Source organism: Canis lupus, chromosome 22, assembly GCF_048164855.1.
Source record: "Canis lupus baileyi chromosome 22, mCanLup2.hap1, whole genome shotgun sequence".
NCBI lineage: Eukaryota > Metazoa > Chordata > Mammalia > Carnivora > Canidae > Canis > Canis lupus.
In genome coordinates, this window is record NC_132859.1 from 13,144,442 (window position 1) to 13,169,107 (window position 24,666).

The 24,666-nt window shown below is 36.9% G+C and overlaps 1 protein-coding gene and 1 long non-coding RNA gene across 11 annotated transcripts in view; both read left to right on the top strand.

Moving 5' to 3' along the window:
- SLC9A9 (solute carrier family 9 member A9) overlaps nucleotides 1-24,666 on the top strand; it is a 655,912-nt gene that overhangs the window by 56,122 nt on the left and 575,124 nt on the right. The gene's annotated exons all lie outside the window — the stretch shown is intronic.
- LOC140614433 (uncharacterized) lies at nucleotides 16,090-17,549 on the top strand. The gene is made up of 2 exons (XR_012015295.1): nucleotides 16,090-16,194; nucleotides 17,203-17,549. It is a non-coding gene; the product is annotated as an uncharacterized lncRNA (long non-coding RNA).

Consider the following 24,666-nt stretch of genomic DNA (forward strand, 5'->3'; position numbering starts at 1 on the left):
GGCTACTCCTTCAATATTTTGCTTAGAGGTCTCCTCAGCCAAATATCCAATTTTATCATTCACAAGTTCTACTTCTATAAAACACTGGATCACAAATACAAATCAGTCAACCTTTTTTTTTTTTTTTTTTTTTTTGCCATTTTATAACAAGGATTTACCTTTTCTCCAGTTTCCAAAACCATGTTTCTCATTTCCATCTGAGATTGCATCAGAATGGCCTGTACTGTTCACATTTCTACCAACATTCTGCTCAGGATTACTTAGGTATTTTCTAAGAAGATTAAAGCTTTCTTTACAGCTTTTTTTTTTTTTTTTTTCTGAGCTTTCACTAGATCATCTTTAATGGTCTATTCATGGCAATGTAGCTTTTAACTAGCATGTACCTCAAAACTCTTTCAGCTTCTACCCATTTCCTAGTTTCACAGTGCCTTCACCTCCTTGGATAGTTGCAATAGCAGCATTCCCATTTCTTGGTACCAATTTCTGTGTTAAGGTTCTCCAGGGAAACAAAATCAATAGGAGACTATGTAAATATGAAACATAAATATGTATAAAATGAGGAATTAACTAACAGGATTATGGAGGATGAATAGTCCCATAAACTGCTGTCTGCAAACTGTAGACCTAAGAAAGCTAGCAATATAATTCAGTCTGAATCTGAAGGCCTAAGAGACAAGGGACCTAATGGTGCAAATCTAATCTGAGGGCAGGAGAAGATGAGATGAGAAGTTCCAGCGGAAACAGTGAGGCAGAAAAAAAAAAGGAGCAAATTGCTCTTCCTCTGTTTTTTGTTCTATTCAGGCCTTTGATTGGAGGATGCCCACCCAAACTGGATCAGTCTATTTTAAAGATTCCACTGATTCAAATGCTAATCTCATCCAGAAACACCCTCAGAAATACTCCCAGAAGTGATATTTAATCCAGGCACCCCATGGCCAGACAAGTTGACATATAAAATTAACCATCACAATCAGAGACAACCAGATGGATACAGAAAATCACAATTTACTGGATTAGAAACCCATGATAACTAGTGCCAGAGTAGGAAAATTTAAACTGTAAATGATGAATTTCTAGAGGCTCAGTGTGGACGAGTTTCAGAATTAAAAATTCCAGGAAGACCCAATAATAGGGATGTCCCTATGATATTTTAAGGTTTACCTCCAGGAACTCCACCAGATCCTTATAGTGAATATCAGAGACAAATCCACTCATGCATCCAGCAGGAATAGATGAAAAGGAACATTTTCAAATACACCAGAGCATTCTGTTCTTATTAGCTAATCCTGCCCTCAGGAGAAAGTATTTTACTAGATCCTAAACTTCCAGGCAAAACCTAATCTATCTGGGGAAAGGGAAATAACCAAATCTAGCTGGCTCTAGCCTTCCATGGGGGGGATGGTTCTAGCCTCCCACGTCAAAGTAGGAAAATACCCAATTCTTGCCCCTTCCACCATCCTATCCCATCTATGATGGGGGAACTGAGAAGCACTGGTGAAATTCACAGTCCAGGGTCACAGGCTCATCAAAAGACTGAAACCTAATCATAAGACTGTAGAATGTTTCACACCTCCACACACCTTACCACTACATTATTAAAGGCCTGTTTACCACAGTTCCTTTTTATCCAGTGCACCGTATCAACCTTTCAAAATTACAAGGCTTGCTGAAAGGCAAAAAACATGGAAGAGACTAAACAGGTATTGGAACCATGTCAGTTATGGCAGAAATGTTGGAATTGTCAGATCAGGACATTTTTTTAAAGCTATGATTAATATGCTAAAGGTTTTGATGGAAAAATAGGTAAGATGTAAGAACAGAATGATAATATAAAGACAGATGGAAACTCTCAGGGTTGGGGGGGAATTTTAAAAAGGCTAGAGATAAAAAGCACTGTAACAGAAATGAAAACTGGCTTTGATAGGCTTATTAGTAGACTTGGCACGGCTGAGAAAATAATCTCTGAGCTTGAGGATGTAACAATAGAAGTTATGTTCTATTGTTACATCCTCAAGAGATAAAAGGATATATTTTTATCTATAAAAAGATATATTTTTATCTTTTTTTCTCAAAAGAAAGAGAAAAAGGGACTGAAAAGAAAAACCAGAACAGAATATCCAAAAATTATGGGACAATTACAAAAAGTGTAACATATGCATAATGGTAATACCAGAAAGAAGAGAAAGATAGGAACAGAAGAAATATTTAAAGCAATAATGACTGAGAATTTCCCCCAAATTTATGTTAGATATCAAACCGCAGATTCATGAAACTCAGAGAACACTAAGCAGAATAAATGTCCAAAAAACGCTCTACATCTGGACATACCGTATTCAAACTTCAGAAAATTAAAGAACAACAAAAAAATCTTGAAAGAAGCCAGAAGAAAAACATACCTTACCTAAGACAGAATCAAAAATAAGAATTAGGGCAGCCCGGGTGGCGCAGCGGTTTAGCGCCGCCTGCAGCCCAGGGCCTGATCCTAGAGACCTGGGATCAAGTCCCATGTCAGGCTCCCTGCGTGGAGCCTGCTTCTCCCTCTGCCTGTGTCTCTGCCTTTCTCTTCTTTCTCTGTGTATCTCATGAATAAATAAATAAAATATTTAAAAAAATAAGAATTACATCCAACTTATCCTCAGAAAGGATGAGAGCAAGAGAATGAAGTGGAATGTGTAAGTCTTGAGACAAACAAATAAACCCACCAACCTAGAAGGCTGTGCCTTGCAAAATTATCTTTAAAAAATGAAAGAGAATAAATACTTTCTCAGACAAACAAAAGTTGAAGGAATTTGTTGTCAGTAGACCTACTTTGCATGAGATATTAGAAGGAGCTCTACAGAGAGAAGGAAAATAATATAGAAACTTGAAGCTACACAGAGAAAGGAAGAACACTGGAGAATAAATTAGTGAAGTTAATTTCTTTTCTTATTATGATCTAACAGTTTGTTCAAAGTAATAACAACAATATTAAATTAAGAATGCTTATGTATAAATGAAATCAATTATAGCGATGATACAATGGATGAAAAGGAGGAATTAGGAATATTTTATTGTAAGGCATTACACTAATTATGAAGTACTATAGTTTTACTTGTTTTTTTTAATATTTTATTTATTTAATCATGAGAGATACACAGAGAAAAAGAGAGAGGCAGAGACACAGGCAGAGGGAGAAGCAGGCTCCACGCAGGGAGTGTGATGTGGGACTTGATCCTGGGACTTCAGGATCACGCCCTGAACTGAAGGCAGGTGCTAAACCACTGAGCTATCCAGGGATCCCCCCCTCCTTTTTTTTTTTTTTTAAGATTTTATTTGTTTTGTCTTTTTTAAGATTTTGTTTATATTTATTTGACAGAGAGAGCATAGGCAGGGGAAGTGGCAGGCAGAGGGAGAGGGAGAAGAAGGCTCCACATGGAGCCCAATGTAGGACTTGATCCCAGGACCGTGGGATCATGACCTGAGCTGAAGGCAGCTACTTAACTGACTGAGCCACCCAGGTGCCCCCTATAGATTTATTTGAATGTGGATTGGATTAGTTGTTAATATATATTGTACCATAATCATTAAATTTTTTTAAATTACAACTGAAATACTAAGAAAGGAATCATGTAAAATCCTTAATTAAAGCCACAAAAGGCAGAAAAATAGCAAGAAATAAAAACAGGAACAAAGAACAAGGGCAATAAATCAAAAACACTAATATGGTAGATATTAATCAAACTGTATCAAGAATCATTTTAATAATTTACAGTCTATATATACCAATAAAAGGGAGATTGCCAGAGGAGATTAAAAAACAAGACCCAACTATATGTTTTCTATAAGAAACCCACTTTGGGGATGCCTGGGTGGCTCAGCAGTTAAGCATCTGCCTTTGACCTAGGACGTGATCCCGGAGACCCGGGATGGAGTCCCACATCAGGCTCCCTACATGGAGCCTGCTTCTCCCTCTGCCTGTGTCTCTGCCTTTCTCTCTCTTTCTCTGTGTCTATCATGAATAAATAAATAAAATCTTAAAAAAAAAAGAAACCCACTTTAAATATGGAGATGCATATAGATCAAAAGTAAAGGTGTAATAAGGATATACTAATCAATATACATTGCTATATTGTTTAAGATGTAGGATACTAATTAAAAAAAAAAACAACAAAACCCTGAAACTTGCTATATTAATTCCAGACTGAATAGACTTAAAGAGTAAGGAAAGTTCTCAGGGATAAAGAGGGGCATTATATAAAGATTAAGGGAAGATATAATCATTTTGTGTGCCTGACAGTGTATCAAAATACATGAAGTAAAAACTAATAAAACTACATGGAGAAATAAAGGAATACAAAGACTTTAACACTTCTCTGTCAGAAATGTACAGATCCAGGTGACATAAAATCAGCAAGGAGTTCAACAGCACCAGTAATCAATTAAATATAATTGACACAAATAGGCTACTTCATCCAACAACAGCAGGTTACACATTATTCTCAAGCTTAGACAGAATATTCACTAAGAAAAACCACATTCTGGGCCTTAAAAAACACTTATCAAATGAAAAACAATGGAAATTATACAATGTCTACTCTCAGACCACAATCAAATTAAATAGAATAAGAATCACAGAAAGATAATCAGAAAACTCCCCCAACACTTAAAGATTAAACAAACCACTTTTGTTTATTTTTAAAAATATTTTATTTATTTGACAAAGAAAGAGAGACCACAAGCAGGGGGATCAGAAGAGGGAGAAGCCCGATGTGGGGCTTGATCTCAGGACCCAAGGATCATTCTCTGAGCTGAAAACAGGCATTCAACCAACTGAGCCACCCAGGCACCCCAACAAACCACTTTTAAATAATACTTGGGCCAAAGAAGAAATCTCAAGAGAGATTAAGACATTTTTTGAACTAAATAAAAATGAAGACACAACTTATAAAAATTTGTGAGATCCAGCAAAAGCAGTGCTTAGAGGGAAATTTGTAGCCTTGATTTCTATGTTAGCAAAGAAGAAAGACGTAAAATAAATCCTTTAAGCTTCTAGTTTAGGAAAGTAGAAAAGGTGGATTAAGTTATGCCCAAAGTAAGCAGAAGAAAATAAATAAAAATTGAAGGAGAAATTAATGAATTGAAAACAGAAAATCAACAGAGAAAACCAAGGAAATAAAAAAGTGATTCTTTGAAAAGTTCAACAAAATTGATAAGCCTTTAGCTACACTAAGAAAAGAGAGTATAATACTTCATATAGTACTTTGTAAGTAGTGCAAAACCTCATAAAATATTTCTAAACTTTTATTATTTTTATGTTTGAAAGTTTTATTTATTTATTTGAGAGAGAGAGAGAGAGAGAGAGAGAGAGCATGAACTGGGGGAGAGACAGACTCACCATTGAGCAGGGAGCCAATGTGGGGCTGGATCCAGGATCCTAGGATCGTGACCTGAGCTGAAGAGAGATGCTTAACTGACTGAGCCCCCCCCAGGTACCCTCCTAACCACTTTTTGATACAATACCAAAAGTACTGTGCATGAAAGAGGCAACTGACAAACTGACTATTAAAATTAAGACTTCTGAAGGGGAGTGATGTCACCAACATAGTGACATAGATCACTCCTGACTTTTGCATCCCATCACAAGAAGGACAACTAGAAACTATTCAAGATGACAACATCATTGAAAGAATTCTAGAATATGAGGGGGAGTCTGAGGCAGCCCCCTGAACCACAGAGACAAGATAGACTGCGTTAGAAGGATAAGAGAAGTGAGTACATATTGATCTCATTTCACCTCCCACAGAGAGATCTTCCCTGAGCCACCAGGTCCTCCAGTGAGAAAAGAAAACCCAGGAGGAGACAACCAGTCCACCCCCTCAACCATTGGGGTTGCTTTGTGGGGACCTGTACTCCAATCTCACCCCATGGATTGCCCGGGAACGTGGGGGCTTGACCACTGGGATTCTGACTGTGATGGAGAAGCAGGGAAGATCTTATAACAACCAGCACATGGATCTTGGCAGACTGAGTTTTATCTGCAATGGCCAAATTGTAATCTCAAACAGTGGTTTTGCTCATTTGAAGAACCACACTGGTAGTGCACTTTGACAAGGGAACTCAGTGGGGTGCAGATCTGCCTGATTTGGATTTTCAAATAAGGAATATTGCCAGCCTCAGAGCCTGGTTTGCCCATGCCCAGGCAAGGAGATGAATCACAGCCCTGTCTGATATGGAGAGTGTCTCCTGGCCATATCTCACTAGAGGAACACCTAAAAGCCATGTAGCACAGTGATGCTCAAACTAAGAGGGGGGTAGATAGAGCTGTCACCTCCAGAGCAAAGCCAGTACCAAACATGAGGAGTTTCTGTGCTACACATAGACAGGAGGATTGATCCATAGCCAAAGCTGAGGGAATTCCCAACTAGACAATCTATTTGGGAAATTGAAAGTAACCCCTCCCTTTCCTGGCCAGATAAGGGAGCAGGGACATAGCCCCACCTGCTGTGGCTCCCAGTCCCATCTGACCAGAAGGGTTGGCAAGAATGCTTAGAAGCCGTGTGCCTTAGTAGTGCTTAGGCTGAGACACAGGCAAGAAGAACCAATAGTTTGCAGAATAAAACTAGTGGTCCTTTTCAGCCAGGGAATTTGGGGCATAGGCTGGCTTGCATTTTAGACAAGAAAGAGCTTTATCAGCTTTTCAGCTGCTGCTCCCACTATGCCCAGATAGGGAAACTAAATTGTAGCCCCACTTATCACTGAATACAGCCTCCAGCCTGCATAACCAGGGAACCTAACCAAAGCACATTGGAAACTGCATAATCCATCCAGCAGCCCTACTTACAGTAATACTTGAACAGAATCATGTGTGGCTTTCCCTCTCTGCAGAGTGGAGCTCATCTGAAAAGTGAATTTAGTGCACACTTTTGCTTCATTCAGGTTCCCAAACAATGAGCTCAGGCCCTAGGTCCTATCCTGCTGACAAGCCAGGGCAGAAAAAATAATTCATAACCCCATCTATTAATGAATATAGTACCCAGTCCTGACCATCTAGTAAGTCTAACCAGAGAATCCAGGCAGCCATGGAGCCCATTCTACAGCCTCACTTGGGTAATGAACCAAACCAGTAGTCCTATCCAACTGTTCTTAGTCAGTGGCACCCCCCTCATAGCTGGCTTCAGAATGTGGAAATTGCCTCACTTCAAAATAAATCATGATAGTGGTTCCCACCTGCCCAAAACATTATCAGCAGACATGCCCAGAAATTCAAACTGCTGACTATTTGAATCTGACTGTTGAAGACCTATCTCTGCCAAAGCAAATCTGTGGTCTGGAAGAGGAATGTGATTACTCAAATGCACAGACACCAATATAAGGAATCAAGGATCACAAAAAAGCAGGTAAATATGACACCACCAAAGGAAATTAATAAAACTCTAATAGATGATCTTAAAGAAATGATGATCTATGGACTGTCCAACAAAGAATTTGTAATAGTCCTCTCAAAGTAGTTTAGTGCACTACAAGAACACACAGAAAACTAAACAAAATTAAGAAAACAATGCATGAACAAAATGAAAGTTTAAGCAATAAAAATCATCAAAGGAAAGAAAGAAGAGAGAGAAAAGAAAAGAAGACAAGAAAAGAAGGAAGAAAAAAAAATCTAGAGTTGAAAAATATAATACTAGTGAACAAGAAGGTGGCTGAGTAGGTGCCCAAGTCAGTGATGTTTATGTGTCTGGATAACCTCTGTCAGTCATCCATTGCAGAAGCAGTTTTCAGAAACTTGTAACTGATCAAAAGCTTTAAGATAATTGGAGAATAGACAGTGTAGCAATATCCAGATATGAAATAGGAAACCTTCCTGATTATTGAGGGGAGAATTGCATAAAGAAGCATGGTATTCTCATGAATCACATTGCCTGGTAGTTTACCAAAGAAGACTTTGTCACATTTGATTATATATTATTTATGGATGAAAGCAAACTGGGAGACTTGAATAGAAAAAGTAATACCTAAACTGAAGAATTCAATAGAGTTCAAAAGCAGACTCAACCATGCAAAAGAATTAGCAACCTGGGGGATTGGACATTAGAAATTATGAAATCGGAGAAACAAAAAGAAGAAAAGAGAATGTAAAAGAATGAAGAGTTTACAAGACTTATAGGACACAATGAAAGGAAACAATATTCGCATTACAGGAATTCCAGAAGAAGAGAAAGAGAAAGAGAAAATATACTTCAAGTATTAATAGCTGAAAAATTTTCAAAACTGGGAAAAGAAATGAACATGCAAATCCATGAGATCTGAAGGATCTCAAATAGATTGAATCGAAATAGGTCTACACAAAGACAAATTATAATTAAATTGTCAAAAGTCAAAGACAAAGAATTTTAAAAGCAGCAAGAAGACAAGTACATACAAGGGAACCCCTGTAAACTATTGGTAGATTTCTCACCTGAAATATTTCAGAACAGGAAAGAATGGGATGACATATTCAAAAATATTAAAAGAAAAACCCATCAACCAAGAATACTATACCCAGTGAAGCTATTCTGCAGACATGAAGGAGGGATAAGGACTTTCCCAAAAGTTGAGGGAGTTCACTACTGCTAGACCTGCCATATAAGAAATGCTAAAGGGAATTCTTTGAATGGAAATAAAAAGGTGCTAACACCATAGAAACACAAAAAGTTAGTATAAAACTCACTGGTTAAGGTATATATAACCAAAGTTAGATTATGTAATTTGTAATTGTGGTGTATAATTTATTTACAACTATGGTTTAAAGTTAAGAAAGTGAATATAATAAAAATGATCATAACCACAATAATCTGTTATTGGTTACACACTATAAAAATATGTAAATTGCAATAGCAATGGCCTAAAATATGAGAGAGTAGATAAGTAAAAGTGTAAAATTTAGGAATTCTGAAGTTAAGTTTTGTCAGAACAAAATAAGAAATTATAATTTTAAGATATTTTATGTAAGGCTTATTATGGTCACCCTAAGGGAATAACCTGTAGCAATTATACAAAATAATAATAATAATGAAATCAAAGCATACTGATACCAAAAGACATCAAAATATAATAAAGACATCAGGATACGAAATGTGGAACAATGGTTATACAAAACAACAAGAAAACAATAAGCAAAATGGCAATAGTAAGTCTTTACCTATCAATAATTACTTTAGGGGCACCTGGGTGGCTCAGTAAGTTAAGCATATGACTCTTGATCTCAGCTTGGTTCTTGACCTCAGAGTTGTGAGTTCAAGCCCTGTGTTGAGCTCCATACCAGGCATAAAGCCTATTTAAAAATAATAATAACAATTACTTTAATATAAATGGATTAAATTCTCCAATCAAAAGACATAGAATGGGTGAATAGATAAAAAACAAGATCCAATGAAATACTGCTTATAAGAGATTCACTTTATTTTCATTCTTATTTTTTTAATAAACCTTTTACTTTGAAGTGATTTTAGGTTTTACAGAGAAGTTGTAGAGATGATGCAGAGGGTTTCTGTACCCCTTGCTCAGTTTCCCCTGATGCCAGCCTCTCAGGTTTCCACAGTACTTTTGTCCAAACCATAGAAGCAGCACTGGTTCATTGACTGACAGAAGGCTCTCTCCCCTAGGCATCCTTCTTAGGCCTGGCCAGGCCAGGCCCCACCTCACATATAGCAGTTCTTCTGAGCCTTCTTTGGGCTGTGACAGTTTCTCAGGGAGCTTTATTTAGGGTCTGCCTGATATAAGGTGAGGTTCTGGGCTTTCAGGCAGAAGACCACGGAGGTGACTGCCCTTCTTATCACATCATAGTGGGAACTTGCAACTTCTTGTCACCAGGATGCTGGCCTGTGGCCCCTCTGTAGCCACAGTGGCTTTCATTCTTTCTCCAAAAAGGTGTGGGCTTGCTCAAGAGAGTGGTAGTGTTTCCTCTTCTGTCTTTTTCTCCTTAGGAGGAAACAAGGGTCCTGCAGATAGGGTGGTTGGTGTTGTTTTCAATTGAAGGGACAGCTGGCATGTGCAGACTTCTCAATAGTGCCAACTGTCACTGTGCCTTGTTTTTTCCCTCAGGACCCTAGGTGTTGCTTCATTCTAGCCTTAAAGACAGACATAGACTCGGAGTGAAGGAATGGAAAAAGTCATCTCAAGCAAGTGGTAGCCAAAACAAAAAGAGAGAGAGACACCCACACATAGAGATAGAGACAGGGGTAGTTATACATATATCAGATAAAATATATATTAAACTGAAAATGAGAGAAAGAGATAAGGTCATTACATGATAAGAAAATGGTTAATCCATGAAGAGGATATAACAATTTGTAAATATATATGTGGCCAACATCTGAGGACCTAAATACATAAAGCAAAAACTATCAGAAAGGAGAAACAAACAATAATACAATAATAGCTGAGGATTTTAATACCTCACTCTCAACAACAGAGAGACCATTCAGAGAATCAATGAAGAAACAGCAGATTTGAACAAATTATGGACCAAATGGACCTAACAGACATACAGAACATTCTAACAATAGTAGAATATGCATTCTTCTCAAGTGCATGTGGAACATTTTCTAGAATAGCCATATATTAGACCACAAGTCTTAGAAAACTCAAAGAGATTGAAATCATACCAAGTATCTTCTCTGACCACAATAACATAAAATTAGAAATCAATAACAAAAGGAAAACTGGGTAACTAATAAATACTTGAGAATTAAATATTCTCCTTAACAACCAATGGGTCAGATTATATGATTCCATTTAAATGCAGTGTCTAGAATAGGCAAATCAATAGAGGCCAGAAAATAAATTAATGGTGGCCAGAGACTGGGAGGAAGGGCCATAGATAGTGATAGCTTAGGAGTAAGGGTTTTTCTTTGGAGTATCTTAAAGTAGATTGTGATGATGGTTGTACTAGTCTGTGAATGTACTAGAAACTATAGAAGTGTGTGCTTTGAACTTTCTGGTTTGTAAATATATCTTAATAAAGTTGTCTGATAAAAAAAAAAAAGGATGAGGCAAACCAAGAACTAAAATGACCATGGGGTGTAAGGAAGGGGAGATGGGAAGAGAGATTGAAAGGAGAGGAGTTTCCTGGCTATCCTCTGAACTCCAGCCTCAGAGAAATCTCCACTTGGGGATTCTTCATATTTTAAAGATTAAGCTTCAAGTTTCTAAGAAACTATTGACAAATAAAAGTCAAGAAGACAATCCTGAATCTCAGTCTTTCTGTGAACTATGTAGGGATTGGTATAATCAACTTGAATCAAAGGAAGAGGCAATTTTGCACATACTTCTGGACTCCCTCTGCATGCCTGTCTATCTAACAAACAGCGAGGCTGTTTGGGACCAACTTCCATTCACTCTAAAGGGAAATTCACAATAGGGAGTTACCTATTTTTGAATTCCTCTTGATGTTTTAAATTTTAACATTGGGTCAAACATGAACCTTGGAGAGCTATGTAACCAGACTATATTCTTTGGTCCTCATAAAATTGTTTTTATTTAATTGTGCTTTGTCATTTTGGCACCTTCCACTATTGAAGAGTGTATTGAAAGAAACAGCACTTGAAACTCAGCATTATCCTTATTGCAAGGGTGGATCTTTAGAGCATGTTTGTAGACTTGACTACATCAAAAGCACCTGAAGCTCTTGTCAAATGCACAGATGCAAAGCTACTCAATCATAAACCTGAGACCGGGGCCCAGGGCTATGATTCTATATGTTAACATATAATTGTGTATGTTAACAAAGGTCCCCTTCTGTTGCATATCCCAGCTGAAAAATACTATACTACATCATATATTCTTCTGTTATAAGAAACTATGAAAAACATCGCCCTTACTTCAGTTCAAGGAACAACTATTTTGAGCAGATTATCCCACTCCCACCTACATTCTAACCACCACCAATATAGAAATTAAGAGACAGTGAATTTTATAACTGATCATATTTTTCTCTTTAATTCACCTATCAGGATAGTCAAAAAACAAATTTTCTACCTGTTTATATGTGATCTGCTTGTGTCAGACTAAACTTGTTTTCCTTTTATTCCAATTACTGCATTAATTTATTTGATTCTGCTTGTTATACATCTTTGTAGGTCATCTCAAATGCTTTTTTGTAACAAAGGGGTATAAATTTGTTAATATGCAGGATCTTAACCTAAAGCACCAGAGGCTTACTTCATCTAGTCCTATACCTTTTTTCCCTTGAATGTGTTATGGCATCATTGTCCCCAGGGAACAATTGTACATCATTCTTGTCTGAGTAGCTGAAATGCACATATGTTATTCCTTAGTTTATTAGTCATAATATTAATTATGGAGATACCATAACACCCCTACATTTTTAGAAGAAACTGAGGCCCAGAAATAATAACTGATTGGCCAAAAGTTACTCAGGGAGTGAGAAGGCTGGGATAAAAAGGAAATTCTTAATTCTTTTCTTACTGTACTTATATCCACATCACTTACCAATCTTCTAATTTCTAGGGGTCAATCAAGGAGGACTCTTACTTCTCATTACAAGTAGACATATTCTATACACCTCTAAACATGAGAGAGATGCTCTGGATGACTCAAGAATTAAAAACTAGTAATACCTTATTCTTTGGGGTTAGCACATGAATGGAGTTGGTAACTAAGGGACTCTAGAGAAATCAGATATTAAACAGACCAGAAGTCCACAGGCTTTTGCCTTATTGTCCACTAGGTTTGTTTGGTTCTCCTCCCCGCTATCCCTATAATTCCAGTGTCTCTTCTCCTTTCAGTGGGAATATCTCTTAGAAATAAGAAAATCCTCATAATTTCCTTTGAGCAGCTCAGTATAATATGAACATTTTCAAAGAGAAGATAGTTCTTTGAAGAACATATTATTGATGAGATTTTTCCCCTTAAGAAACAAGAAAGGTTTGGTCTGAGAAGTCCATGTATTAGATGGAATCATTCATACTTTGGAGTTTCCAGGGACCAAAGTGCATACAAAATTACAACACTCAGAAGAGCAATTTATTTATATTGTATGTTCATTAGTAATATGTGGATGTCCTAAAGTTGGTTATGGTTGTATATTATGATAATTTCTAATCTATTACTCATAAGGTGACCAGTGAAATTACAAAATACAGCAACAGACTTGATTCCTCTTGAGTCAGTCCACCCCCATTCTGGCTCACATGTTCACTTTTTCTCTACACATGCACACATACACAGAGTACATAACTCAATCACTCAAAGATGGAACAATTTGGGGATAAAAGTTTATACATTTCTAGGTTTGAAGGTCTCTTAAATAATTAAACACATTCTGAAACCACTTAAATTTTCATAAATCTCATTTGCTTTTTTCAAGTTCTCTTCTACCTAGTTCATCAAGGGGGAATGTCTTGAAGAAAAGCACTTGGGGTTAATGTCCAGATGGTTTAAGAAATAAACCAAGCCACATTAAAGGTGATCTACATTTGTAGCAATTATCCAACTAATTTGATTCAGTTGTTATTATTCCAGAATTTATGCAACTGAATATAAGACTAGAGTTCCTGGTCTGTTCCTTGGACAGATCATGTTTTGGGCTGTCCTGTAAGTTTTTGAGCCTTAATGGAAATATTGGAAATGTGACCTTACTTCCCAGAACCTGTCTCCCCATGTAGTAGTTTCTATACTACAAGTTTGTAGTGAGAAGTAGAGATATAGATGTAAATCACTTAGAATGTGCCTGGCACATAATAGGAAGTTATCATTATTATTACTGATAGTGGCACAGAGGATCTTATTCTACCATAATAAGAAAAATCAGCTTGTTTTATAGCACAATTAGAACAATTATATAGTCTTCCTCAACTTAGGAAGTTATAGAGTTGAGTGCCAATAAAACCATCATGAGTTGAAAATATTTTAAGTAAAAAATGAATTTAATACACCTCACCTACCAGACACTATAGTTGAGTGTAAACTACCTAAAAGGTGCTTAGAACAATTACATTAACTTACAGTTGGGTAAAACCGTCACAAAGCCAATTTTATAATGAGGTATTGACTTTTTTATGTAATTTGTTGAATATTGTACTGAAAGTGAAAGCAGAATAGTTGTGTAGGTAGAGAATGGTTCTAAGTGTATAGCTTGTTTACCTTTGTGACCACGTGGCCAACGGGAGCTGTGGCTTGCTGCTACTGCCCAGCCTCACTGAGAGTATGGTACTGCATATCACAAGTCCAGGAAAAGATTAAAACTCAAAATTTGAATTACAGTTTCTACTTAATGCCTATCACTTTCCCACCATTGTAAAGTTGAAAAAGTCATAAGTTGAACCATCATAAGTTGGGGACTATCTGTGTAGCTAGAAACTACTTTCCATATCATTCTACAAGCATCATCTTCATTTTCCTTAAAATTCCCTAGGACTTCTTCTTAAATGATTTTAGAGTATTTATACTTCAAAATTTTCTGTAAAATTATGCACTGGTAATATAGCATATTGACACTTTTTTTTTTGTGATGGTGTCTCACATCTATTTAAATAAATTAATGTTATCTTGATTAACATCTTTGATAGAAGTAAATGTAGGAGCCAATGAAAAAGCTGATCCAAAATGTCTTTATTAGCAAAATTCTGTTTTCACGTCCCTTACTTTAACATACTTTGAGATGCGCCAAGAGTTTCTTCTTCCTTTCTGGTTGTGCAGTCAGTTTTAACCTTCTTCTGGCATTTTGTATACTAGAACCATGTCACTAGACAGGTACTTTTTAAATAGACCTTATCTTTTAAAAGCAGCTTTAGGTCTTCTGACATCAGTCCTGAGCAAGATTTGATGCTATAGCTGCTCCCTTCCTCCATGTGATTTGGCACAAACAAGGTTGCAAAATGCCAAGATTCACATTCTAGGGAGATGACACAATTGCAATAAAATAAAAGTTTTGCCCAGCTTTTGTTGAGTGAGTTATAGGATTTATAAAGACAAAGATACATTTCTTTATATTTTCTGTTTTTTTTTTAAGATTTTATTTATTTATTCATGAGAGAAACACACACAGAGAGGCAGAGACACAGGCAGAGGGAGAAGCAGGCTTCATGCTGGGAACCCGATGCGGGACTTGACCCTGGGTCTCCAGGATCAGGCCCTGGGCCTAAGGCGGGCGCTAAACTGCTGAGCCACCCAGGGATCCCCCTCTTTATATTTTCTTAAGAATATGAAAGCTAAAAAAATAAATAAATAAAAATAAGAAAGCTATACAACAACAAAAAGGATCACAAAAATATCAATGAATATCATCTTTTCCTATTAGTTCTTCTAGTATTCAATGATGAAATATTGATAATGAACATTGCAATACTTTATAATTTCCTTATTTGGATACATTTCCAGAAATTGATGTTTTAAAAATCAAAAACACTTAACAAGATCTATAAATGTTAATATTCAAGTATTGTATTAGCTCAAGTTTCCATAACAAATATCATAGACTGGGTGACTTAAATAATGTAAATTTATTTCCCAGAGTTCTGAAGTCTAAGATCAAGGTACAGGCAGATTCAGTTCCTGGTGAGGGCTGTCTTCCTGGGTTGTATATGGCTGTTTTCTTCCTGTGTTCTCATATGGTTGAGAGGAGAGGAGATCTATTCTGTTTCCCATCCACCGCCACCCCCCGCCCCCACCCCTGCCACCAAACTAACAATCCTATCAGATTTGGAGCCCACTCTTATAACTTCATTTAAACTTAGTTATTTTTCAAAAGCCCTATCTCCAAATACAGTTACACTGAGGGATGGAATTCAATATATGAATTTTGGAGGGACACAATTCAGTCTACATAAGGTATGTTTTTAATATAAAAAATAGAGTAGGAAGGGAGGGCAAACAGGCAGGGAAGGGAGAATTTTTCAGGGTACAAAGAGGTAAATATTGGTGTTTTGGCTTTTTAGTTATCCAAATATGGGCTGGATAGTTTATGGACTCAAGATTTATTGGTACAAACAACTATTAACTAAGAAACATTTTCTGGCATGCTGTCTCACAAAAAGGTGTGAACCAGCATCCTTCTCACAAGTTTCCACAGAATTCTCAGCTAACTGGCATTGTTATAGCAACTGGAGTGCCAGTGGAAGCAGTCATGGTCTTTATCATCATCATGTATCACTATGGCAACAGGAGCCTCTGGAAACTAAAAGAAAAAATCTTAAACTGTCAACTGGAATCAAAGAGGTTTGTGAGGGAAAAAAGGTGGAGGCTGAAATGAACATGAAGCTGGAGCAAAGGCCAGAGCAAAGAGAAATGATTGTACAGAAACTGAACAAACAAGAGAGAAAGGAAACAATAAGCAAAACAGAGGGCAGAGACGTGGCTTGCATAGGAAAGAGGAAGGCAGGGAGAAACATGCAAACATAAAATAGTGACAAAACGTTTGCAGTGAGAAGGATTTGTAAAATTTATTGATTTGAATAGCTCAGCTATCCAGAGATACATAAACATAGGATGTTAAAGTCTATATTGTTGGAACAATCCAGTATGCTGTTATTAACATTAAGGAAATATTTAGAATGAGGCCACAGATAGTAGGAAAGGGTAAACCAATCTGTGGAGTGGTCTTGGCATAGCATACTGCTGACTAGGAATTCTTATAATATTTGGTGTTCAGAGGCACCACATTTAAATGCGGATCTTCCTTTATTGGACAATATGATTGCTTTAGACAAGGGCATGTTGCCATTTGGTCCATTACAAATATATATTTCCGTCATTAAAGGATCTTAATGGATTTTTTTTCAAGAGAGAATTAAGATAATTACTCTAATACTATTAAAAAGTAAGTGGCAATGTCATTTGGAATAAAACATTTTTACTTAATATTTTCTGTTTTATTAGTGGTCAGACAGATCAAAGTTTTTATGGCCCAAAATTACTTTTGTGAAGGGAAGTGTATAGTTTATTAAAAGGTGTCACTAAAATATTGATAATTTTTTTTAGAATTAAGAAATGATTTTGAAAATTAGAGGTTGGAGAGGAAATGGAGACAGAAGCAGGGAAAGAAGTGATAATTGTAGTCTTAAAGAAATAAAGCAAAAGAAAAATAACAAACCTTGAGATTAAGCCACAGAAATAAACCCAATTGTCTGATCTGGGTGCTTTGCAGAAATTCAGTCCCAAGGATTTTAATAGGATTTAATATTTTTTCCTATTTTTAAAATATTAATTGCAACCATTTCTCTCCAGAACTGTATTTTAGGTGTCATTTGCTAACTTGGCAAGGGGTGGTTTGTGGCCATTTCTCTTCTGCTCAGGAAAAGTCAAATGGTTGACAGTAGGGACGAACAGACCTCTTTAAGAGGGCCTGAATTTTCAGTGGCCAGAATCCCCTGCTGACCTGCTTCCACCAGAAGTACAGACCAAGCCCCAGAGTACATCACAGGACAAACATCCATCTGGTCTTTGGATCCATTCCAAAAGCTTGGATACCAACAACAATGGTGCCTCTTTCTTCAAGTTCATGGTTTTCAAGCTATGTGAAGCTTTGTACTGGATAATTCTCACTTTAAAATAAATTTCATTCTTCTTTTCAATATGACAGCTATTTTTAAAAATTTTTTCCTATTTTTCTGCCAAAACACAAAAATGCCATTATTTATAAAATATGCATAAAATTCAATAAAATATGGAAATAAAATAGCCAATTCTAAATATTCTAGTTACTTAAAACATGAAACAAAAAAGTGAAGAAACATGCAAACAGAAGTCAAATTAGAGATTATACAAAATGTAAACTTTTTTTGAAGTATCCTGTATAAACAAAAGTGCATAAAAACTATATGTTGCTTGATGCATTATCTTGTAGTGAACAAACCAGTTTAATCATCCAAATCATGATATGAAGCATTATTATTATACCTTTTCCATGGTTTTCTAATAGTGTAAGAAAAGAGCTTTGACATACTTTGCAACTACATATATTTAGACTTTTAGATAAGCAAAACAAAAATATTCCATTGCAACTTCTAAGAATTTTTGAACCATGTGCAAAGAGAGACCCCTGCTGGAACAACTTTTTTTTTTTTTTTTTTTTTTTAGAAAATGTCTAACCCAACCCACAGAAACTATAGAGAAAAAGAAATAGTTTTGACTCTACTGGCTTTAAAATAATATTTCTGAATGGATTTTATTACAAAAATAAAAATGTTTAATTTCTACAGAAAAAAATTTTAATATATTTATTCCACCTCTTTTTAAATTTTTTTTTATTCATGAGAGACAGAGAGAGAAAGAGAGAGAGGCAGAGACACAGGCAGAGGGAGAAGCAGGTTCCATTCAGGGAGCCCGACTTGGGACTCGATTCCGGGTCTCCAGGATCAGGCGCTGGGCTGAAGGCAGGCACTAAACCGCTGGGCCACCCGGGCTGCCCTGGAAAATTTTTTTTTCACAAGATTCTATTTATTCATGAGAGACACACAGAGAAACAGAGACATAGGCAGAGGGAGAAGTAGGCTCCTCACAGGGAACCTGATGGGGACTGGATCCCTGATCCCTAGATCCCTGATCTCTGGATCCCTGATCCCTGGATCCCAGGATTGCACCCTGAACCAGGGCAGGTGCTCAACCACTGAGCCACCCAGGTGTCCCAAACAATTTCTACAGTAAGGGAGGCTTTGGGGTTTTCCTTCATATTTACTTCTCTGATTTTCCTTTGATCTCCAAGCTTGGGTAAAAATAGGATCTAACTTTTTCTGCATGTCTTGAGATCCCTCCCTATTCCTTTGCTCCCTGCTGGGCTGATCCTACTCCTCAACTTCTCTTTGGCACTATTACCTAGTTTTCAAATGCACTGTCTATGGAGGTGGCAGTTGATTCTAGAGCATAAACCACAGTTTCATAGTTGGATGGGATACATATCACTTATACTTTACCAACTAATTCATTCCAAGTTAGATACTATGTGCTTGCTCTTTATCATGGTCCTGCTGGTGGTATATCTGGAGTGTGCTATTGCAAATCATGATGACCGATTTTCCTACTCAGTCCCCTGATGAGGAGTACCAGCTGAGATGGGAAACCAAGAGAATCCAGATTTGACATGATAAGTGCAGGAGGATGTTGCTTATCTTGAAGTAGGAAAGTGAAGGCTAGAGCAATTCCCTGCCCCAACTTCCATGCAGGTGGGAAGAATTTATCAAGAGTTCCTTAGGCAGAGAATGGGGCATACCCAGAGGGAATCAGGCGTACAAAATGTGGGAATGATGAAAATAATTTTAGAACCTGCACTGCTTTAATTTTACTTAAAGTCTCCTTCCCCTAAACTCCATACTTACAGTCTTTCTGTGTTTCCTGTCTCAGCAAAATACTACAAAATAGCTTTTCTCTCACCCCAAAATGCAGGCTACCTGCACACTCATCTCTCTCCTTTACCTGAACAGCTCTTAAAAAGTTACCAAGATCTACTGAACTCCAATTCCTATCATGTTCTGTATCTATTCATTTTGGCTTCTGGAATGCTCTGGGGTTCCCAGTGAAGACATCATGATCTTTCACCTGGACCACCATGACAGTAAAGAATTAGTGTCTCCAACTAATCAGTTCTCCACATGACAGGACTAAAATCATAGCTCTCTTATAATGAAAACATTCATAATGTATACAAATATTGAATTATAAAAATGTATACCTGAAACGAATAGGATATTATATATCAATTATACTTCATTTAAAAAATTAAAAAGAGAAAACCCATTCTATCTCAGTCTTCAGTGTTTTTATGGTCAAAATTTCTTGGTACAGCATAAAAGGCCCTCCATTATCTAGATGCTTTTTGGGTTTTTAGTTCCATCTCTTGGTAGGCATTTCCTCACAACCCTACACTCTGACATTCTCAGCTGTTTGGGGTTTTCTGAAAAGCTGTTTGCATAAGCTATTCTAATAGGAACATCATTTTCCTCCCTTATTTACCATGCCAACAGCTTGTGAGGATCTCCTTTTTGAAGGTTTTGTAATCCTTCCCCTCCCACTTCAATTAAAAAAAGCCATTTCCTCTTTCATGCTATTATTTGAACCTGTATATTCTTTTATGGTCCCTCCTTTGCCGATTTCTTGAATCTATTTATTTACCTGCCAATTTCTCCAAGCTGGAATAGAAGAGTGAACCACACCTGATTGATATTCTTAGTGTTTAGCCCAGGCTCTGACTTCTGAAAAGAGCTCCTTAACTATTTGTTAAATGTGTAGTAAGATGCTTTAAGGCTGAACCTTAGTTTTTCTGAAGGAATGATTGCAGGAAATGTAGATAATTTGTCATTTTAGCTAAAGGGCAGACAAAATTTATTTTAAGAAAATCTATTAACGGGCCTTTTGTTGTGCAAAGGTAAAGACAAATTCAATTCTAGAATGTCCAAGTCAGGACATAGAGAAGCTGAACTGAGCCACATTAGTACATGCAGATTGTCTTCATTTTGGCCAGAGTGGTACTTTGTTTTTTGTTTTCTGTTTTTTGGCTTTTTTACAGAGATTATCATGGCATTCATTCAATGGACACCAGGTGGGAGATAGGTTGAAGTAAGAAAATAATATTTCTTCACCTTTGTGACATGGTCAAAGGCACTTAGAGGTCTGGGCAGTAGGCTGTCCCTAAAACATAGAATCTATCTGAGGGCTAAAGAGATAGTGGAGTAGCAGATAGGCCCAAGGTAAGATAAGAACACTGATAGAGTTTTACTCTTTCTTGTTTCTTTTTAATTTCCTCTGTAAGCTCCCAGCCTCCAGTTGTATTTAGTAGTCTTTCAGTTGAGTTTTGGGGATTGAATGGTAGTGAATGGTGGTATCCACCTAGGACAAAGCAGCTTCTTAGAGCAGTGAGGGTACCTCACAATGTGCCCAGAGAAGCTCTGAGTTTAGAGCAAAATGACCTGGAGAAAGCTGCTGCTAGCTCTTATGGCACTCCTGTAAAAGTTAGAAGAAGGTGCCCATTCTTCAGGACCCCTTACTTACCTCTGCCAGGAAATTGATCTAATATACTTATGTTATGATTTTTTAAAATTTATATTTGTTAAGTGGAACACAGAGTGCCAGATGGTGATCTGCAGTTCAACAACAGACCATAAGAAAAATTAAAATAGAGAAGTTTATTATTCACAACCCTGGAGGAAGTATCTGGTACTTTCAACAGTTATAACAACTGTTCCGATGGTTAATGAAAATTGGAAATGGGTAATTATTTTTGAGCTTTCTATGGATTCTGAGTTTCTTTCCAATAAACCAGCTTTCAGTGTAAATAGAATGGAATTTTCTTGCTTGTATCTGAAAGTTCTGCTCTCCATCATAGCTAATTGTCCTTTGGTTTATAAAATGCAATATTCTTTACTTGCTCTGGGTGAAGGGTGTGTGTGAGCATATACATACGTGTGGGGGCTTAGGATAGGCAAATATAATGTTTACAGCTCTAGAACAAACTACCAATTTTGAAAAATTTGAAAATTTTTCAAATATTTAAGATACCGTATTACAGGATATGAGGAAAGGAACTAGCATTTGCTGAGGGTCATTGACTATACCAAGCGTGTTGTGTATGTTATTTTATTTAAACTCCAGAACAACTTTTGTCATAGGCATCAAAAATACTACAGAAAGTTTCAACATAGCCAGAGTTGCTTAGGCATGCTTTAATTGCCCTTTCTTAGAAATTTTAATCTCTACTTTATGTAATATTCTCTCCCTTCAATATCTTTATTCCTGTTTTGTTGTTATCTTTGAATTCTTCCCTGTGTTTAATACAATACTTCTTACATAGTAGGTCCTCAAAAGTGTTTTAAAAACAGCATTGAAGTCATATGCCATATGCTACCCCAAACTGCCTTTTTCAGAGTAAGTAAAAAGCTACTTTGTATTCACTCGATTATAGCAATGGGTTTTCATTTTCTCCTGGACAATGTACAACATAGCAATTTTGATGTCTCATCAAACTTGTTAAAAGAATTTACCTATGTATGTCTGTGTATGTATAGGTCTTTTGTTTTAGAAAACGACAGTGACTGTGATTACTATCTGCAAATATTTTAAATGACTGCTATATAGTTAGCCATTATTTTCTACATTGTACACACAAAGATTCCCATTTGATTTTAACCCATTGGTGCTATTTGTGGGCTGTTAACTTTTCTCATTGTAGATTGCACCACTCTAATTTACTTTCTGGCAGATTATTTTATGAGACAATTGGGAATCTCTTGTCCCAGTAGCTCCTAATGGTGCTGCATTCATTCATTTAAAGACTGTTTATGAAGCACATATTTTGTGCCAGGTGCTGGGGGAACTTTGGCACTATTTGGACTTCAATGAATTGTGAGCATTGCCTTAATCTTTTACATGGGCCCTTGGTTTTTATATTAGTAACATGAAAATCTAAGTTGTTATAACAAAGAACCTAACAAACCAGTGGATTAAGGAATTTGATTCTTATGTAATGGTCCAGGATGGGTAGCTGGACTCTCTGTACCATATGGCCATTCATTCACCTACTTCCTTCTCTCTTGATTCTGCGGTAAATCAGCACACTTAATTGAAGGTCAAAGGTCTGTCACAAGCACTTTCCTGTTCTAGTTCACAAAAAAGAAAAGTAGGAAGGAAGCTGCATGTACATTTTTTTTAAAGGCCCAGGCTTAGAGTGACGCACAACACTTCTGTTCATAGTCCATTGTCCACATCTGCATGCAAAGGGGCTAGGGATGTGGTAATCTCTAGCTAAGTTTTCACACGCATAGGTCCAGGTACATTTGCACATAGGAAGGGAAGATGGAAATTTTTCTGTCACAGTCTCAGGACACCTAGGACTCCTTATGCTTTGCCTTTTGTCTTTTGTCTTTTGCCTTTTTAAAATCACCACCATTCTGAAGCCTCACTTTTTTTTTCTATTTTTTTAATTGAAGTATAATTAACATACAATATCCTATTAGTTTCAGGTATACAACATAGTGATTCAATATTTTGTATAACATGAAATAACCCCCACAATAAGTCCAGTTACTGCCTGTCACAAAATTGCTACAGTAGTATTGACTATATCCCCTATGCTGTCCATTACATTCCCAGGACTTATTTATTCTATAACTGGAAACCTGTACCTCTTAATTCCCTTTACCTATTTCGCCTATCCCTCAATTCTTCCTCACCCTGAAAACCAGTAGTTTTCTATATCCATGGGTCTGTTTCTGTTTTTTTTGTTTGTTTGTTTGTTTGTTTATTTGTTCACTCATACTATGTGATTTCACTTATATGTGAAATCTAAAAAATAAAACATGTCTTTTTCTGTTTGAATTTTTTCACTTTGCATAATGCCCTCTAGGTTTACCCATCTGCCACAAATGAAAATATTTTTTCTTTTTTATGGCTGAATAATATTCCATTATATATACATATATATATATACACCAAGTGTGTATGTATATATACATATATGTGTGTGTGTGTGTGTATATATATATATATATACCACATTTTTTAAAAAATTTTTATTTATTTATGATAGTCACAGAGAGAGAGAGAGAGAGAGAGGCAGAGACTCAGGCAGAGGGAGAAGCAGGCTCCATGCACTGGGAGCCCGATGTGGGATTCGATCCCGGGTCTCCAGGATCGCGCCCTGGGCCAAAGGCAGGCGCCAAACCGCTGCGCCACCCAGGGATCCCTATACCACATTTTTTAAATCTATTCATCCATTCATCCATAGGTTTCCATATCTTGGCTATTGTAAATAATGTTGGAAATGAACACAGAGGTACATATATCTTCTTGAATTGGTGTTTTTGTTTTGTTTTTTTGGATAAATACCCAGAAGCAGAATTGTTGGCAGTTCTATTTTTAATTTTTTGAGAAACCTCAGACTATGTTTCATAATGGCTCTACCAATTTAATCCCCACCAATAATGCAGAAGAGTTCCCTTTCTCTACATCTTTACAACACTTGTTATATCTTGTCTTTCTTATTATAGTCAGTCTAACAGATGTGAGGTGATATCTCATTGTGGTTTTGATTTGCATTTCCCTGATGATAAGTGATGTTGAGCATCTTTTCATGTACTTGTAGACCATCTGTATGTCTTCTTTGTAGAAATGTCTATTCAGATCCTTTGCTGTGTGAAATGCTTATGTTTTATATTTAGTGTTTATTTTCTGATTATATAGCCGGGCCTTTCCCTTCCCCTGCATTGAGTTAAGAAGAGGAGCTATACTGAAACCTGGAAACAGAAGTTACCTGATGTTCTTGCTTTTAAAAATATGAGTTAATTGAATGGATTGTATTAGGTCAATCTGTCTCAAAATTAGCCTCCCATCAGAGTCACATGGAGGGCTTGTACAAACACTTCCTACCAGACCCTTACCTCAGAGATTCCAGTTCAGTAGGTTTGCAGAGGGCCTGATAATCTACATTTCTAGCGAGCTCCCTAGGTGCTGCTGATGCTGTAGCTCTCAGGATCACACCTAAAAATCCCTGTAAGACGGGTAAAATGGGGAGAAGAGTGTCCTAAGAGTATTTCAGAATCAGGGTAAGAAAGAAAAACAATTTCCTTAGACTGAGAAGGAGTCAGAGGCTCCAGGGACCTGAGGCTTTCTAGATGTCCTGGGGAGATGTCAAATGTCACACAATAGCTGCCAGAGTCAACCATCTTAGCCCAAGGAGAAGCAGTGCCCCTGATCTCAAGGGAA